We start from the raw sequence: 20,142 nt of genomic DNA on the forward strand, positions 1-20,142 counted from the left end.
CCACAAGTTATTGCAGTGGCAGAAACATGTTTCAACATAATGTAATCAGTTCAGTTCAGTTCATAAATCTTTATTCGGTAAATTAATCACCATAAAAGACAACAATACATGTTAAAAAATGTTAAAATACAATCATCATAATGTACTAGCAGCAACTGGGAAGGACCAAACTTACACTACCGCTAAACACTAGCGTATTAATAGTAAAAACAGGACAGAAAATACTCCAGTTACTCGAACTTAGCAGCTTCAGACAACTCCACTCACGGTAGATAGAGGCAGTGCAATCTTCCCCAAAGATCTAGATCTAATAATCCAGGCGCTACCTAGAAACTTTGCCACCCCGCATATCACTGAGGTAGATGATACATCCGATGTAAACACTCGTAATGCCGAGCGGTGACACCTCAACCCCAAACCTTTACATACTGGTTTTAACCAGTTTTTCCGTGGCACTTTATACGCTGGGCAAGCAAAAAGAAGGTGGGCCACGGACTCTTTAGGGGCCGCACAACCCGGACAGGATCGCAGAGGACCGCCCTGGCTGGACCATTTTGAGGCAAATTCATGCACCGGGAGGGTACCGAACCTTAGCTTTAAAAAGAGGGACCTGTCAAAAGGTTTAGTTATCAAATCCAAAAAGGGTTCAAGCTTCCTTACACTCTTACACTCCAGAAAGGACTCTGTAAGTGACCCCCCTGATGTGTCACGTGAAGATTCAGCCTGGACCCAATCCCAATATAATTTCTTGATAACCATCTTGGGCGGGGGTACTTGGGACTCCCAACTATCGCTCAAACCCAATTGGGAGACCAATAGCCTCAGATTTTTCAGCCAGCCAATTTTACCCCCAGAGTCCAATAAAATTAACTCGTCCAGTGCTTCCGCGTATTTGACCAACTCCTTAGTCCTTCTCAGGCGAACCCAAAAAAGTAGTGGTCTCAGTCTCACTATATCTTTTAGGGCGCGTCTGCCAAGGTCAAGCCGCAAGGGAATAAGGGGAGTGGAAACCGGGAGTGCCACCACGTCTCTCAAAAACTTATTTTCCGCTAAGGTTAGCTCGTTTACATTATTGAACCCCCATAATTCGGAGCCGTACAATGCTGCCGGGAGTATCTGGCCATCATAGATGGCCATTACCGGGGACACTGGTTTGCTAAGTGATGCCCGGTGCTCTCGAAGGATCACCCCCGAGACTCTTCTGTGGCCCAACAGCATTTTCGCTAGGTGATCCTTCCATGTCATTCGGCTGTTTATCCGAATCCCTAAATAGTCAAACGCCTCAACCAGCTCCAAAGGCGACCCATTAAGGAGAAACTTGTTTTTAAAATTTTTGGAGGGTGAAAAGGCCATCAATTTGGTTTTAGTAGTGTTGATGGTTAGGCCCCTCTCTGTACAGAAGGTGGAAAAACGCTGCAGGAGTTTGTGCAGGCCTACCGGAGATTTAGCTATCAGTAGGGTGTCATCAGCAAAGAGTAGGGTTTGTATCTTTTCCCCCGCCAGGGTTGGGGCATCCGTCTCTTCTCCTCTCAGATGGTCCACCACACCATTCACAAACAAGGAGAAGAGAGTCGGAGCCATGACACACCCTTGACGGACACCACTCCTCACAGGTACCCTATCAGTCAGTTGGCCCTGCGAACCCCATCTAATCCTGGCGTAAGTCCCCTCATGGAGTCTTACAATCAATCTTAAGAGCGGGCCAGGGAAGCCCATGCTTTCCAGAATCTCCCAAAGTTTGGCTCGGGGGACCAGGTCGAAGGCCGTCTTGAGATCTATGAAGGCCATATATAGGCTTCCCTTTTTGATGGTAACTGCCTTCCAATAGATCCCAAACAGCCGAAAGACCTGGTCCACCGTGCCCACCCCCTGACGAAAACCGGCCTGCAGATGAGACAGAATGCATTCTTCCTCCATCCAGTCACATACCCTGGTGATAATAACCCTGCCAACCACTTTCTGGACTATGTCTATCAGACTAATCGGACGGTAGTTGGCAGGGTCATCTCTAGCCCCCTTCTTGTATACTGTTACCACCTCGGCCCCCTTCCAAGAGTCTGGCACGGGGTGCCCCTTTAGGAGCAAATTCATTACGGTGGCTATTAAATTTGCCCATGCCAGGGGTTCAGCAATCAGGAGATCCCCAGGGATCCCATCCGGGCCAGCTGCCTTTTTGGGTGTCAAATGTTTAATTGCTGCCACAACTTCGGAGGCCATAAATAAACACTCCGTCTCCCCGTCAGGATCCCTTCCCTCCCCACAAGAAACCAAAGGGCCAGGTGCATCATCGCTGCCGCCATACAGAGATGTGAAGTGATTGAACCATTGCTGGCAGGTTATATGTGTTGCTAGTGGCTGGGATTTACCCTGTCTGGCTCCATTAATTAGATTCCAAAATTGCGTCGAGTCCCTCCTTCTGACTGCCTCTGTTAATTCCCTCCAGTGCTCCTCCTCCCACTCACGTTTTGCCAGATCGATTGCTCTCACGTACTCCCTCCTGGCCGCTCTAACCAGGTTGGGATTCCTTGAGAGCAAGGCAACTGACAGACTCTTCCTCTTAACCCTGCAGTTAGCAGAATACCATGGGTTGCTGGTTATAGGGGGCAGCCTATTAGATCTACGGGGTTTCCCGTTAGAGGAGAAATAAAGACTTAATTGTTCTATCGTGCCTTTATATGCAGAATCTAGTTGTAAAGAAGAGCCTGGAGAACCCACAACCTCCCGTTCCAACACTCCCAAGTCCCTCTGCAGGTCTTCGATGGTAATTTTGATGGTCTCTAGTTGGTCTGCACTTAACTGAGCTTTATCCCACTTCAATCTACGATTGTTTTCGTAGGGGATCACCTCTTTGGTTCGTTTCAACGAAACACTCATCCCTTCCACTTTCGATTTACCCCATTTGAACTTACAGCAAAGCGGATTATGGTCGCTGTCCTGTGAGGGTACCACCTCCATATCAATAAGGTCCATCCACATACTGGCACTCACTAGGATATAGTCAATTCTGGACGGGGCCGTTATCCTATTAAAAGTCGGTGCACCTAATTTATCAGATCGGGACCTGCCGTTAAGGGCTCGTATTTTATGCTCCCTAGTAAGGGCATTCAATTGGATTGCCCTAGCGGACCATTTCCGAATGGGGGGTATCGTCAAGGGGGGGATAGACCACCTAAAATCGTCCTCCTCATTTCCCAGTGGGTCATCACCAAGAAGAGGTTCGAACGTACAGTTAAAATCGCCACCCACCATAATTCTGGCTGAGGAAGGGCAAGTGGCTAGAGCAGAGTCGAGGCTCAATATGGTTGTGGATGCATTGTCCCCCACACCCCCTCTCGCATACACATTAAAAAGTTCAAGTCTAAACCCCTCTATATGGCCCCTAGAAGAAAGGTGCATTAAATCACTGCAGTGGGTGTCCGTAGATGCCATGTCCCAATCTAGGTCAGTTCTTATCCAGACCAATAGACCTCCTGCTGGTCTGCCCTTCCCACTGCTTATTGCTGGGGAGAAAAAGGATGTATAGCCAGATTTGTCAATTGGTAACAGACACCAAGTTTCTTGGAACAGGCAAACATCGAACTTCTCGATGAATTCATGCCATTCAGGAATGTCTAATTTCCTTTTGAGCCCAGCTATGTTCCAGGAAATCAGATTTATTACTCTGGCTCCCTTGTGGACTGGAAAATGCCCTTCCCTAGAATCCCCCCCCTCCAAACTCCCATCACTAGGCTGGTAGCTGATACTCACACAACCAGGTTGGCTTTCAGAATCAGTGCAGGGCACAACATTAAACATATCCGTGGCAACAGAGTGGGGCATATTCGATAGGGATCCAATAGTGTCATCAGTAATGACCCCCTGGGAATTAACACAAATAAATCCTCCATGCTGGGGATCCGCTCCTTGTCTACCGCCTCCCTCCTCCATAGGCTGTAAGCATCAGTCGCAGTCCTCCAAGCCACTGAGCTGCGAAAACCTATTGAAGGTATCTAAGGGGGTGAAGGGTCTGAGATGCTCCATTGCACCTTTGTGGCTTGGGTGGTGACTCTGTGGAACCGTGTACCAACCGGACTGGCCGTTAGGATAGTACTGATGCTGGCCAAGTACCTGGTGGGTACTGTTGTAGCCAAACTGCTTGGGCCAAGGGGCGTGAGTCTCATCCCTGCGTGTGGGTGGGTAAGGAGCCGCCCTCGGGTAAAAGTAGGTTAAGGGCCTAGGAATGATAGAGTTTCCTCCTCCCACATAAGGCCAGTTTAGAATGTAATCCACTGCACGGGGGTCTCTGAAATTAACCACTACTAGATCCCCGTCAATATCTTTCCTAGTGTTACCCAGCCACGGGAGCCTTCTCACATGTACAATATCCCCATCCACATTAGGGGCTATAGGCCTAAATGTCCTCAGCCAGTGGATTATTTTATTTTTCAGTTGGCCATAACCTTCCGTCTTATTGTCTGCTAGAGGGGGAACCCCAGACATGACTACTACATAGGGCACCGCCTGGGGTGGAATTTCCACTTGAGGTACCTTAGTTACCGGACAACTAGGGCGACCCCCATCCCCCCGTCTCTCACTACCAATAGCTGGGGGAGCCTTTGGTGGTGGCATTTTGGCGCCACCATCTGTCCCAGCTACAGAACTGATCGGGGTCGTTGTGGGATTATTTTTATTTTTCTGGGTAGCAGGTGCCTTCTTTCCCTGTTGCTGCGCAGTCTGCCTAGACGTCTGGAGAGGAGCAGCGGAGGTGACTACTGGGGGTTTTACCATCCCGGAAGACGAGACCCCAGTGCAAGATACTGGTAGTGTTCCCCCACTCCCCTGAGCCCTGGTAACCGATGCCATGCTATTTAAGGCAACCTCCACTAAGGTCAATCTATTTTCGACTTTCATAAGGCTCTCAATCACAGGTAACAACAGAGACCTCAATAAAAGTTCGAGGTCCCCTCGGGGCAGGAGAGGAATCGGTGAGTTTATAGCTAGGGGCCCCTGACTATTTACTAAATCTGGTGTAGAGGGGACCACAACAAGCGAAGTAGCCTCTACTGGTATAGCCTCGGGATGTACAGTAGTTGTAGCTTGCATAGTGGCCCTTGCATGCGGTGAATATAATTTAGGGCCTTTTCCAAAGTCTAAATGGGAGATTTTAGCTTTGGCCTTCCCCACCCTTAGTTTCCTCCTTTTTTTACATGGTGGAGGGCCATGTATCTGTGCAACCACTTGTAGCTTGGATTTGAGGGGTTTAGGCTTCAGGGGGGCAACAGGGATCTGAGTAGGTGGGTCGATCACTATAGGATCAAGGGATACACTGGGTGAGGGTGTACAGTCCCGCAGTAAGAGTGGGAAGCCTTCTTGACTGACGGTATCCCTCCCAAAGTCAATTAAGTCCCCCTCAGTGGGCAAGGATACGGATGCGGAGTCAAGAAGGGATCTGTTTTTCAAGCTTTCGATTGAACGCCTCCGCTCAGCCCTGCGCTCCGCCATGGACATTTCCTTTTCCCCCTCGGACAATACCTTAGAAAAGAAATTGTCTAGAGACCCATTGCGGAGTTTGCCCTTCTTCCCAGGTGACCCCCCAACGGATAAGGTAGCCATTAACTAGCCTGTAGCACAAGCCTGCGGAATGAGTTGTTAGTCAGTGGGCCCAGCCCGGCCTACTCTGGCCTACGAGGGCCTCAGAGGGCCCGCCCTTTGCCCGGGCTTCGCCCCGGGCGCTCCCGCGCGCTCCCGCGCAGCAGGACTCAACAACTATTATTGACACCTTCCTCCAATAGGGTGAGGGGGCGGGACGATGAGGGAGAGCAGCCCAGGTGACACGGGCTCGGGGTTTCCCTTTGGCTCCTGGGAAACGGAGTCCAAACCCCGACGCTCGCAGCCCTCGGTCCCGCTCTGCAACGAAGAGGTCTTCTGCCCCGGTCCTAGGGCGACGCGGGACCCGCGAAGCGGGTTCCGCTAGCAGCAAACACAAAGGGAAACCGGGTGAGTGATGGGAAGCACAGCAGTCCGTCCCTGGTCCTGTTCAAAGGCAAGGCGAGTCCCGCCTTCACAATCCACACGGGGCACTTTATCCCGACCCAGCGTCAGGGGGCGGGACGATGAGGGAGAGCAGCCCAGGTGACACGGGCTCGGGGTTTCCCTTTGGCTCCTGGGAAACGGAGTCCAAACCCCGACGCTCGCAGCCCTCGGTCCCGCTCTGCAACGAAGAGGTCTTCTGCCCCGGTCCTAGGGCGACGCGGGACCCGCGAAGCGGGTTCCGCTAGCAGCAAACACAAAGGGAAACCGGGTGAGTGATGGGAAGCACAGCAGTCCGTCCCTGGTCCTGTTCAAAGGCAAGGCGAGTCCCGCCTTCACAATCCACACGGGGCACTTTATCCCGACCCAGCGTCAGGGGGCGGGACGATGAGGGAGAGCAGCCCAGGTGACACGGGCTCGGGGTTTCCCTTTGGCTCCTGGGAAACGGAGTCCAAACCCCGACGCTCGCAGCCCTCGGTCCCGCTCTGCAACGAAGAGGTCTTCTGCCCCGGTCCTAGGGCGACGCGGGACCCGCGAAGCGGGTTCCGCTAGCAGCAAACACAAAGGGAAACCGGGTGAGTGATGGGAAGCACAGCAGTCCGTCCCTGGTCCTGTTCAAAGGCAAGGCGAGTCCCGCCTTCACAATCCACACGGGGCACTTTATCCCGACCCAGCGTCAGGGGGCGGGACGATGAGGGAGAGCAGCCCAGGTGACACGGGCTCGGGGTTTCCCTTTGGCTCCTGGGAAACGGAGTCCAAACCCCGACGCTCGCAGCCCTCGGTCCCGCTCTGCAACGAAGAGGTCTTCTGCCCCGGTCCTAGGGCGACGCGGGACCCGCGAAGCGGGTTCCGCTAGCAGCAAACACAAAGGGAAACCGGGTGAGTGATGGGAAGCACAGCAGTCCGTCCCTGGTCCTGTTCAAAGGCAAGGCGAGTCCCATTAAATCATGTAATCATTAAAAACTATTTTTGCCTACCTCCCTTTTGCAACAAGGAACACATTAGCCTTTGCATTAATCACATCCCAAATGGACTATTGCAATGGTCTATATGCAGGCACAACTAAACAAATTCTTCAAAAATTGTAAGCGGTACAGTATGCAGCAGCAAGGCTCGTATTGAAATTGCCGCTCACTTTTTAGAGCCTGCAGAGCAATAGGAACCAAACATCTAGCTTCCAGATTCACCCACCTCTCGCACCCTGAAATCCTCCTCAGCTAATCTTCTCATACCTCCTACCTTTAGGTGTAAGACCAAGGTCGGCAAATCCCTGGCAGTACAGGGAACAAAGACTTTGAATCAACTCTCCAAACAGTGGAGATTCATTAATTTCGAAACCCTGTTGAAGAAACGTTTCAAAACCTGGATTTTTTCATCCACTGAGTCATTGTGCCAGGCACTTATCTGGTAAGTTTAAGCATTTTCCACTTTTCCGGTGTGTAGAATTCTGCTCTTACCCACCCAGTGCCAAGATGCTCCTTAGGGAGCAAAAGTTGGTCTCTACAAATACAATATTCATTAATTCATTCAATCATTCATTTTCATATGTTCTTATCTTCATTCATTACAGCACCAAATGCTACGTCCATTGTTTTTAAAGTACAACATAACTACTTTAGAGGCCCGGAAATGTGTTTTTGCACCACCATCAGAAATATTTTGTGCACAATAGTTTACATTTTGTAAACCGTTTTTCAATGTTTTTAGAACTGCTTGAACTTTTTTAATTTTATAGTAATTGTATATGGTCATAGACTTGTGGAATACAGAATTTTAGGTCTTAAATACTTTGCACAGTATAAAATAGAATTATTGTATTCATTTTGCTTGTAATGCTGGATGTAATACCCAAAATAAAAGTACTATATTAGTGCTGTATTGGAAAACATTTTGCGCTACTTATTTGTATTGATTAGATCTGTTTAGTATTGCGTTTAAATGAATCGATTGCACATTTACACTTTTTTTCTGTCCAGGGGGCTTGTTTCATCTAAAGTAGAGTATAGTTGAACACGGCTTGGTTTCCTCTCGTATGTTAGAATTTCATGTTTTATATTGCATGAACTGGCTTTTAAGAAAATTTGTATTGTATTATATGTGGACCTCTTTGAGTTCCAATTCCTAATAAAAATCTTTGAATCTTTTTTAATCTTTGAATCTTTTGAAAGTTTTAAATTCCATTACTTTTTGACGAATGTAACTGGCAGGTCCAAAGTGTTTTAAAATGTAATTTGAATTGAGTTTTTAATTGTTTTCTGTAGCACACCCTCCCATCCTGTAAATACGTCTATAGTTTCTGGCATGGTTTGATGAAATTGATATTTTATGGGACACGAATCATCTCTACATATTTTAAAGTAGCAGTGGGAAAAGGCCCACCTTCACACCAACCCTCATCAACCACCCATTTAAAGGTGAGCTTGCAACATTAGCTCTAGGTACCACTCCTGAGTAGTCCCAGGAAACACTACAGCTAATAGGAAATCTTCTAAAAATGACAACCACCAGATCACTGGTAAAAATAACCCCCTGCAAGCAAAATGCTTCACGGTATAATTTCAAATCCGAGCCTTGTTACTTCACAGTTATTTCAAGGCGTGGACGGCAGAAATGGAAAAACAAATATTGCCAAACTGTAGCAGAAAACCAGTTGTGCTAACTAGGCAATTGTTCTTGGTTCGCAATGTAAACATAACACAAATGACTGAAAACACGTGCACATTGTTAATGTTTAACCTGAACACAGGCCGCAATCTTTAGATTCCTCGTTCAAGCATGACAGGGCAAAATGAAAATGTCATTTTCAGCTAAAGCAGGAAGAAACGAATTCAAAGGCTTGCAAAAACCCATGGTGTTGTAAGAACGTATTACTTACTCACAAAGGCTAAGATAAGATCGGGTATAATTTCAGGTTGCTAGGCAGTGTCTTCCAACAAAATGCCAACCTGCTCAGATTGCAATACCTAGTCTGAGCATCATGCTTCTTTTTACATCTGACTAGAGACAGCTTTTGCTGACTGACAGATCTCGTGTGATTGCTCATTGAAAGTGTTCTTCACATTTTGGATCAGCCCGTACTAGAGCCAATGGGAATAGTGACTTTTCAGCATGACATATGGCATTTTGGGCATTCTTACATTTCAAGGTATTTATTGACAAAGAAGTGATTGTCCAGAGTTGCAGTGATGACAATGAATGCACTACCTTCACACACCTCTGATAAGGCATCCACACAAATTCACTGTAGGGAATCAGGGAAGCTGGCAGATTGGTGGCCCATTCCTGATAGAGACTATTGTTGAATGTGGAGGCCATAATCGAATGGTATTACCATTTCAAGATGGCTGCTGTGGGCAATTGTGCTTTGCTCCCATGAGTTCTAGGTATTTTGAGCCATTCTTCCCACTACAATGTGTCTACCCTACCATTTTAAAATTTCCACCCACACATGCCCATCTGTTCATTTTTTTCTGATATTTCTTACAGTAGAGATTTTCCTCTAAAAGGCAGCTATAGATGCAGCAAAAAGGCCCTTACTTCTATCAACACAATGCAAGGCTCCACACTCTGCACATGCTACATGAGATCTTCAAGTGGCTACCCCTAACTTCACTCGCTCCCCGTAAAGAAGAGATGCCAATTCAAGCTGCTGACCCACGCACACAAAGCTCTACACAACCGAGGACCTGCCTACATTAACCACCGCCTGAACTTCCACCAATCATCGAGAAGACTACATTCTGCCTCCCTTTCACTAGCCTTTACTCCCGGCATCTACCAAAGCAGAAGTGGAGGACGCTCCTTCTCCCACATCGCAGCAAAGACCTGGCACCCACGCACCTCCGGACCATCACCTCACTTCCAGAATTCCAAATAGACCACAAGATCGGGCTGTTTGAATAAGAGTCTGAGGCCTACAAGCACCTGGATACATTATCTGGTGATTAGCTGTGCTTAATAAATCCTGATTGATAAAGAATGCAGCACCAGGTTCCACAAGGAGATCACAATATGAGCACAACATCTGCAGCACAAATCAACTACCCATCCTTTCCAAGGTTGGCAAACTGAGTACCATTAAATTAGGAAGTATTAACACAAACATTGGCAAAGCCAATAGATCTAGGTTTGACATGCTAACGCATTCAATCAACAAATGCTGTCTGTAAGTGTTATCACATTAAAACCAGATCTTCTGACTTTGCCAGTGCAATGTAACAAGTATATGCTAGACCATCAACATATGGTGTAAATTGACGTACATTTAGATGGAAAAACACCTGGAAAACTGTAGAAATGTATAAACTAAAGAAAGAAGACAATCAGGCTTTGTTAAAGAGCTAGATGGAATGAGGATAGGATGGGAAAAAGGCAAAACACACAATAATGGAATAGTTGTGCCGATTTTTTAGACAGTAAGAACTTATCTGCAGGTGCCTAAAACAAATGCCTTGCACTTTTTTAGGTTGAGCCTAGAGGCAGCGCGTATGTGCTGCTCTGCGAGGCATGGTGTTATCTCTCTGTGGGGTTTGAAGACACCCACCACAGGCCCAACACTTTTCATTGGTTACTTGGTCTGCCTTTACAAATTCCATAGTTTTTGTTCGTGAATACAGTACATTTGTCGAACCATGTGGCTGTTTCCTGCTCTGGCTACTACCCCTACTCCATGAATCATTTTGATATGGTCCATATGTTTTGATTGCGTTCACTGCTCTCCCTTTCATCCCTCTTATTACTGTGGCTCGCTGGCACACGGCGCTGCTTGCAGTTCCCGAAATCTCCCCGTGCCTTTCCCCAACACCTCCCGCCCCTTACAGCTTGTTGTATTTGTAGTTGTATTTATATAGTACTTACTAACCCTGTCGGGGAGTCAAAACACTTTTTGGCACAAATTAATTCTACCGAATGTTTCTCTTCATGTATAATGAAAGTATGTAAAGTTGATTTGTAAATTCCTGATCTGCACTTTAGCCCGGTCGTGGCTTGTATGGGAAGCACCGGATAGCACAATTTACCCAACCTTACAGCGAACTACCACATCAGCAAAACGCACAAAGGAACAAATGTTTGAAACGATCCTGATGCCTGTGCCACTCCACACTGAAATACATGGGCCATCACAGAATCTCACTTGTTAGAGCTCGTAGGTTGACAACTACACCAATAACTTTTTTGCATGTAGGAGGCCGTCTATATGCGCTATACGAGACTGGATAGTATGCTAAAATATCTGGCATGCTCACTACCTAAGCTAGTCGCTGGTTCACTCGATGTGCGGGGTATAGTACACCATAGTTCACCGTAAGACACTTGTAAAAAAAAATGTAAATTGATACTTGTATAGCACATATTACTCACCCGCAAGGGTCTCAAGGCGCTTGTATGAATACCGCTGTGGAACCCATCCTGGCTTTCCCTGTGAGGCATCCACTCCTGGGCACCCCCAAGGTGGAGGCCAGGCATCCTTAGCGTTGTGGGGATTAAGCAAGCTATTGCCCAGAGTTGCAGAGTGAGACTGCATGATTGGAATAGGCACCGAGGCGAGAATTATCAGGTCCGTGGAATTTTGACCCAAGACCCGCCGAGGCGGGGAATTGAACCCTGGTCCCGGGCTATAACTCTGCATCAGGGTCTGCTGCTCTAATCATTGAGCCACACTTCTCTACACTTCCTCTCACAGAGGCTCTGACTCAAGGACCTCTCACGGCTGCCTCCAAACACTCTCCAACCCCTCCACCTGTCCACGTCTTTAGTTGCACTCATAGCCTTGCAAAGCCACGGGGACGTTATGGCAGGCAGCATCAGAGAGAAAGCCTTTGCCCATTCCTCCTTCCTGCTGGAGCAATTGTTTGGAGGAGAACGAGAACTCCAGACCAGCTTCTTTTTTTCTGCACAGCATGCCTACTGGATGGGCCAAACTGTACTGATAAAATGAAACCTTCATTCTCTTTAATTTATGGGCACAATATTGTGGCGAGCCCTGGCTACAATACTGTGTGCCAGGGCTCTGACTCTCTGGGTGGTGACTCTTGGGACTGTGGCTGGGCTCGGATGGAGCTTTGACCGTAACTAGTGGGGCGATCCTCCTAAATGTGTAGCATATGTAGTGACGCATTACTTCCCTGTTGTGTAAACGTATGCAGTGTGTAGCTCTTTTCCTGCATAGACAGACACATGCAGGGAGAATGTGATGCCTTTGTTAGTGATACATGTGTGGCGTTTCCCTGTGACGCTGAGACTGGCTTTTTTTTGTTTAATATTTGTTTATTGGGATTTTTACACTTCTTGTTACATATTAACATCTTATGACGCTGAGACTGGCTTGATGAAATTCTGTTAGCAAGCCTAAGGCTGCCAGCTTGTAACCACTGCTTGTTCTAGGTAGCCAGGGCCATCCTCATCATTACGTCTAGTGTTCAGTACTAAGAATACTGTTTATGGTGTCCTTGTGTGCTGCGCCTTCAGGACTGGTTTTATTTGAAGTCATTTATGAAGCTGTCATTGACATTTGCTGTGCTCATTCCAGACACCACAGGTCCCAGTGCCAGCCATAGGCGGGAAGAGGTGGCTAGAATTTGACCTCAATTATTGAAGTAAACTGACCAATGGGAAATTGTCCCGATGGCTTGAAGTGATTGATTCCACCTCGGTCCTTCCATAGGAACTAGTTTGGTAGTGAATCTACCATAGAGCTGAAGAACTGTACTCAGACAGGACTATGATAGTAGTACGTAGAGCCTTCTGAGACATAACTGGTCAAAGCTCTTGTTCTTACAAGTGCTTGGAAGCCTATGTGTATTTTATTGCATAACGTGTGATCTTGGGCACGGGTGGTAGTTTTAATTAAACCCCAGGAGTTTGAGCCACCTGGATCCTGCTTGTGGTAGTACAAGACTTACCCCTCCCACCCCAACCCACCACCATTCTTCAAGTGCTTACGGAAGGTATTTAGTTTAAGGGAACGCCCTTCTGAAGAAACCCACAGTGGACCCCAAAGACCTCAAGAACCTCCGCCCCATCTCCCTTCTCCCCTTCCCGACTAAAGTGATCGAGAAGACCGTCAATAAACAGCTGACGGCATTCCTCGATGCAAACAACTCACTCGACCCTTCCCAGTCTGGATTCTGAGCCAATCACAGCACCGAGACCGCCCTCCTCGCAGCCACCGATGACATCAGGACCCTGATGGACAACAGAGAGACAGCCGCTCTCATCCTCCTGGACCTCTTGGCAGCCTTCGATACCGTCTGCCACTGCACCCTTATAACCCACCTCTACAACACTGGGATCCAAGGAAAGGCCCTGGACTGGGTCACATCGTTCCTCTCCGACAGAACCCAGAGAGTCCGCCTCCCTCCCTTCTGCTCTGCAGCCACCAAGATCATCTGCGGCATACCCCAAGGATCCTCACTCAGCTCAACCCTCTTCAATATCTACATGAGCCCCCTCGCCACCATCGCACGCAAACACAACATCAACATCCTCTCCTACACCGACAACACCCAACTGATACTCTCCCTCACCAAAGACCCACTCACCGCCAAACCAACCTCCAGGACGGAATGAAAGACGTCGCAGAATGGATGAAGCACAGCCGTCTGAAGCTCAACTCGGACAAGACGGAGGTCCTCATCCTCGGACAATCCCCATCCACCTGGGACGACTCCTGGTGGCCCACGGCGCTGGGCACCGCACCGACACCCACGGACCACGCACGCAACCTGGGATTCATCCTGGACTCCTCCCTCACGATGACCAAGCAAGTCAACGCAGTCTCGTCCTCATGTTTCAACACCCTGCGCATGCTCTGAAAGATCTTCCGGTGGAAGACGGTCACCCAGGCCCTAGTCAATAGGGGAACACCCTATACGCAGGAACCACAGCAAAACTTCAGAAACGTCTCCAGCGCATACAGAACGCCTCCGCACGACTCATCCTCGACATCCCTCACCACTGCCACATATCCGCCCACCTGAGAAACCTGCACTGGCTCCCCGTCAACAAGAGGATCACGTTCAGGCTGCTCACCCATGCACACAAAACGCTCCACAACACTGGCCCCGAATACCTCAACAACCGCCTCTCGTTCTTCACCCCCACCCGCCAGCTCCGCTCCACCAGCCTCGCCCTCGCCACCATCCCGTGGATTACCAAAACCACCACCGGAGGAAGATCGTTCTCCTACCTGGCAGCCAGGACATGGAACTCCCTCCCCGCACACCTACGACTGACCCAGGACCATCTCACCTTCAGGAAACACCTCAAGACCTGGTTATTCGAGCAATAGCGGCACCCCCCCTCCCTACAGCGCCTTGAGACCCTCACTGGTGAGTAGCGTGCTCTACAAATATATTGATTGATTAATTGAGTCGATGTTTGCTGGAGACGGTGGGCTGTGTGCGAGGCACATCGCCAACTGGAATGAGCCCAAAGCCACTGATGACCATGGTACTGTCCACTCCTGACCTCGCCTTACTCCACAACAAACTAGATGGACCTGCTTCATTCAATCCAAAGCAGTGAAATGTTTCCCAGGGAGCATTCTATTCAGTTGTTTTTAGCTTGTCTGTGCCATAGCAAAAATGGACCAATTGAAAGAAAATCAGTTGTTACCACTCCCTCAAAGGGAGTGGGTCACCACAACTGTTTCACGATGACCTTTGGAATATGAATACAAACAACCCAGGTGCATTTCATTTTGGTTTGACCCCACCGGTCAGGTGCTGCTGAGTCCAGATGGGTGTCACTTGCTTACCTGTTCCCAGTCCATCGCTGATTAACAATTGAATGTTCTGCATTTTTTAATGTGGAAGGTTTCCCTTGATTACTTAACACTTTTATCTGCAGACATTGTGTCGGTGAGTTTGTCTACGAAGGTTAGCAGACGGACAACTAGAGCCACATTTCGGGGGCTAAAAAAGATTTTGGGGGGGCTAATTCTTCCAGCCATAGGCAGAGTGGATCTAAGAAGGGGTGAAAACACAACAAAAGCCTCATTAACAAGTAAATGTTATTTTAAAGACCTGTGAAGTACTCGGTACGGCTGCAATTAGAGGGTCGCCATCCCGCAAAGCTGTCTCAGCCCGGGCTGACACACACAAGGTTGGGGGGAAGGGGTTGAAGCCCGGTGAGCCAATGGGTGTTGCGTGCCTGAAGGTTCGTTTGTGGGGCTGTCCGTGAATAGAACAGGTGCAAACTAGCGAGAACGGTGTTCCATGTTGAGTTTTCCTGGTGGCTACCATTCTCGACCAAAACACAGGTGTGACCTCATGTCTGTTATGACTCTTCTGCACACACCATATGCCAGCAGATTTTCCAAAAACCTAATCTTGCTGCGGCTGCCGAGGGAAGAACTCAGCCCTGACGGCTTGAAGAGAGAGGCCAAGCTACAGACAGACTGGATGCTGAACCGAGAACCTGTCAAAGCCCCAGCGCCCGCCACACACAATATGAAATGAAAACCCAGCATCCAAATTAAAATTAAAGTGGCCTCTGCATCCACTATAGCTTTCATTGACTTAATTGTACAGTTAAAGAGGAAAAATTAGAAAAGTAAATAGAAATGTTGAGTTAACTGGAGGCACATATTCGGGCCTTGCAGCAATCATTTCAGTAGCAACAGTACCATGGTTGACGGACAGATCTAGGCTTATTTCATAATATCTCAAATATCCACCGGTGGAAGTCTGTAGGATCTTTCAGTCCCATATGTACCAACATTTGTAATACCTATGACCTAATTGTGATTTTCAGCTAATTGCAATTAGGTAATTACTATTTCAAATGCATGACACTCCAAGAGTTTCATATAGCGATTCCAAGGGGGTCGCAAATTGGCCTACCTTATTAATAATAATGAGGTAGGTTGCAATTTGTGACCCACTAGGAATTGCTAAAATCATGGGGCTGATGGCCTGCTAAAGCAGACTACCATGTCTGTGATTGCTTTTAAATAAATATATTTTTTTTAGTTGCAGCCCGCTTTCCTTAAATGAAAACGGATTGCGTTTAGAAAAAAAAGAATAGTTTACTTTTCATTTTTTAAAAGCAGGACCACTGCCTGCTCCTAAAAATGCTTTTTCGAAGATTCACAGAGGGGAAGGGGTCCCTAAGGGACCCCTTCCTATTTCTGAATGGGTGGTAAAATGCAAATATTTTGCGACTGCATTTCGGTTTCAAAACATTCATACATACCAATGCGATTCGGTATTAGGAAGGGACGCCCTAAACATGCCCCTTCCTAATACAGAATTGCAAACCCAAATTGAGATTAGGGACCGGTTACCGAATCGCAATTTATGTGTGATACATTTGTCTATACGTTTGTGACCTCAAAAAGGCTTCATACATGTGGCTATTTATCTTCCCTCTAAGACCGCAATTACTAAGGAAGCTGTGTCATTAAGAAGTCAGAAAAGGAGAGGGAGCAATGGAGGGTATTCCTTTCTTGATGATGGTAACCGGTACAATGGTCAAGCTATGGGCTTACTCCTAGCTAAAAGAGACATCACCATGCACTGGAAAGCAAAACAGGGCCCAAGTACAGCCAGATGGAAAAAGAACTCTAAGTGGGCAGAATGTGAAAGAATAATCAGGATGTAAATAGCAAAAAGAACGGGGAGCGAGAGTGCGCTGGAGGGAGGAAGAGCATAGGAAACTTTGGTTGAACTACTACGGATCCCAGAAGATGATGGGGATGAGGAATCAATAGGGGAACCCCCGGCAGAAGTAGGCTAGATTATATACCCCAGAGCAAATCATAGACCCGTGGGGTTAGACAATAGACATAATGCACCGCCGCCCTTACTGAACGATGGATACCTGAGACAAATGTGAAACGCAGCTTGGAGCAGCCATGTTCCACAAGTTACTAATTTGAACACAAGTGACACACCTGAGGGGAAGGGTGGAGGGGATAGTTGTGGGACGGGAGTTTGATTTTGGGATTGAGGACATTAATAGCTGCACAAGAATTGAACACAGAACTGCTCATGACCATTGGTTCACTGAGAGAGGGTGGAGAGTTCATGCTCATTGGGATGATCTGTATTTCCTTTTTTTCTACTGAATTAGCTGTTTGGTCAATTACAATCCTGATCAATGATAATTATGATGCACTGTCGATACCTGGAACCTATTGTAAAACCCAATAAAGTTTGTTTAAAGAAAAAAAACAGGTACAGTGGTCACTGCTCCTATTTTCCTGCACACTTCTGAGCCATTCACACCATGACAGCGTTTTTGATTAATAAGATGGTTCTGCAAAGGCAATCTTCAATTCGCGTTCCACCAGGTAATCCTGAACAGTGAAGCTGATGATAGGCATTACAGCCAAAGCACTGCAAATGTAATACCTGAGTGTGCGAGTGTGCAGAAGTACACGTTTCTGCCTTAACATCAGACATCTTCAAAGCCCCTAGAAGGTGCTGTCTGCCAACAAGAGACGGTAATGTTTTTTAGGCTTTGTTGACCAAAACCTGTTCTTGGTTTACATTTTGAATAAAGTGCATCAACCTCTCCTGTTGGGTTGACACCAGGAAGGTGGGTTCATTTATGTCCTTTGCAAATTTACTGTAAATCCACCCAACTCAAGCAACCAGGGGAAGGCACTTCGTATATTATTTGAACTGGGTCTAAATATTATAAATAAATACCTAAAATACGTGATGCCCCTTCATTATTAGAAGGGATAAACCATTATCATCATTCTGTATGGGATGAATACGTTGTTGGTTTGTTGATAGATCTCCTGTTCCATAATTACTTTTTAGTCTGGATGACATCTTTAACCATACAGAGAAACATGTCCAACATTTCAACATATTTTCCCTCTGACTTGTAAAAACATGTCTAACAGCAATGGCCAGTCCAGTACCGTCATATGATGAACCTCAGCATGAAACACTAAAACTCATATTTCATTATATGGTGCATACTATATGTATTCAGGCCATTATTTTAAGATGTGAACCTTTCACAGAATTCATTAAGGACCATACATGACATAACTCTTGCAAGAGGTTACTTGCTGGGCTCCCAGTACCAACGGTCACTGGAGGCATGCTCAGCCTCTGGCATCACCCAGTGCTCATTTTGCTGCCCCAAGTACCAGCTGGGCACAGTCCTTTTTCAAGGTGTTTGCGTTATATTTGATCAATATTAACCTATTGGAATTTCAGAGTAAGTTGCAAGGTTTCACACACCAGTATAACTTCCTACCTCCTTGATCAATCTGCAGACAACTTCCAGTATTAAGGATTTTTTTTGAAGGATTCCTGTAGACTGGTCATTCAAGGCTAAGGTTACAAGTAGATCAAATAGGCCTTTTCCAAAGCTACATGCCATCACTGGGGACAGGGCATGGCTTTCTGTACAGCACACAATGTCACAAGTGGAGAGTCCTGCCACAGGAGCAGGGCTGTAGTCACAGGACAGAGAGCCACCTTCCAGTCATCTCTTCCTAAGGCTGCCTCAAAAGAAAACCTTTGCTACTGTCCATGGGCTGTTTAGATTGTTGATACCTAAACATAACCATTTTTAAGGGAAAGGTTATTTTCTGTAACTCTGGCCTTCCCTGCAGCCCTGCCTATGGTGGGGTGTGCCTGTGCCCCAAGGATCTCAGGCGTTAGATGTGCATGTGCCTACCCTGTCCCGCCAAGGCCGCAGGAACATTTTCTTTCCAACCTATGTTGACAAATAAGAGTAGTTCATGTATACCGTGTCCCAGCCACAAAGGTCTGACCTTACGTTCAGCAAACAGGCTTCACATCCTTTTGAGTTCTTTCTCCTGCACCTTAAAAGTCCAAATGTCCAACAGAGTAAACCATCGAAGCCAGGGGCAGTGATTGAAGCGATATTTGATCATGCTTTTTAGGTCTCGCCTGTCGATGCGCATGCGCATCGAGCAAGGCGAGAGTATTGCGAGTTATCCACTCTTTATCCACACTGCAAGGAATCGTGGCGATTCCTTGCAGTGCCCGTGACTTTTAAGGTCAATGCGCATGCGCATTAAGCTTATGCGCATGCGCATTGACCTTAAAAGTCACAGGCGCGTGCATGTCCGTCTTTGTTTACCCGCTCCGCCCCCTCCCGCCGTGTCGCCTTGCCTACTCTCTTCCACAGCCTCCCCCAGCTCCGCCCCCTCACTACTTGATTGCACGGCCGCTAGGCCGTGCCTCCCCTACTCTCCTCCCCCCTCCTCCTCTCCTCCCCTGCCTGCCTGCCGTGTCGCACCTCTCCCCTCTCCGCCCCCTCCCCGTTCCGCCCCCTCCCCTTCCCGCCGTGTCGCATTTCTCCTCCCCCCTCCCCTCTCTTCCCTCCGGCTTGTTTGTTTATTTGACCCGCTCCGCCCCCTCCCCTTCCCGCCGTGTCGCATTTCTCCTCCCCCCTCCTCTCTCTTCCCTCCGGCTTCTTTTTTTGTTTATTTTACCCGCCGTGTCTCCGATCCTTTCGCTTGTTTTTTTTAGATTGCATTCTTGATTGGCGCCAGCAGAGAGGTGTAATCTAATCTGGGCAACGTCCGGCTGTGGCACCGGCGTATTATCTCTGGCCTCACTTCCTAGCGTCCGTGTGTGCTCACTGTTCAGCTCTGGTATACGGGGGCCCGAGCAGCGGCCCGCACCACGTCCTCTGCTGTGCTCTGTTAGTAAGGGGATCCTCCCCAAAGTGTGTACTCGCTGCCTCTGCCCCTCCCCAAGTGTCGAGGCTGCTGAGTCCAGTCCAAAGGCGCCACGATTTCTCTCCGGCCTGTAAGCTCCCTCATGCAACTCAGGTGAGCCATGACCTTCGGTCATCTAGCCCGGTGGCCTCACATGCTGCCATTCGCTCCAAGATAGCAGAACGGGGATTAGACAGAGGCGGAGGTGCAACACAATAGGACTGCACTGCACCAGGCAACCATCCTGGGAGAGCCAGTCTGAAGCAGGACGTCGCCGCCAGTGCGCTCCTTCGTTGGATATGGCCACCGCTGGGTCTGCTCAGGCTGTTTTGCCGCTGCATAGAGTTTTCTCGCCAGATGCCAGCAGTCAGTCCCTCACCCTCAACCCCTCACCCTCAACCCCTCACCCTCAACCCCAACCCCTCACCCTCAACCCCTCACCCTCAACCCCTCACCCTCAACCCCTCACCCTC

This window comes from Lissotriton vulgaris, chromosome 6 (assembly GCF_964263255.1).
Source record: "Lissotriton vulgaris chromosome 6, aLisVul1.2, whole genome shotgun sequence".
Lineage (NCBI taxonomy): Eukaryota > Metazoa > Chordata > Amphibia > Caudata > Salamandridae > Lissotriton > Lissotriton vulgaris.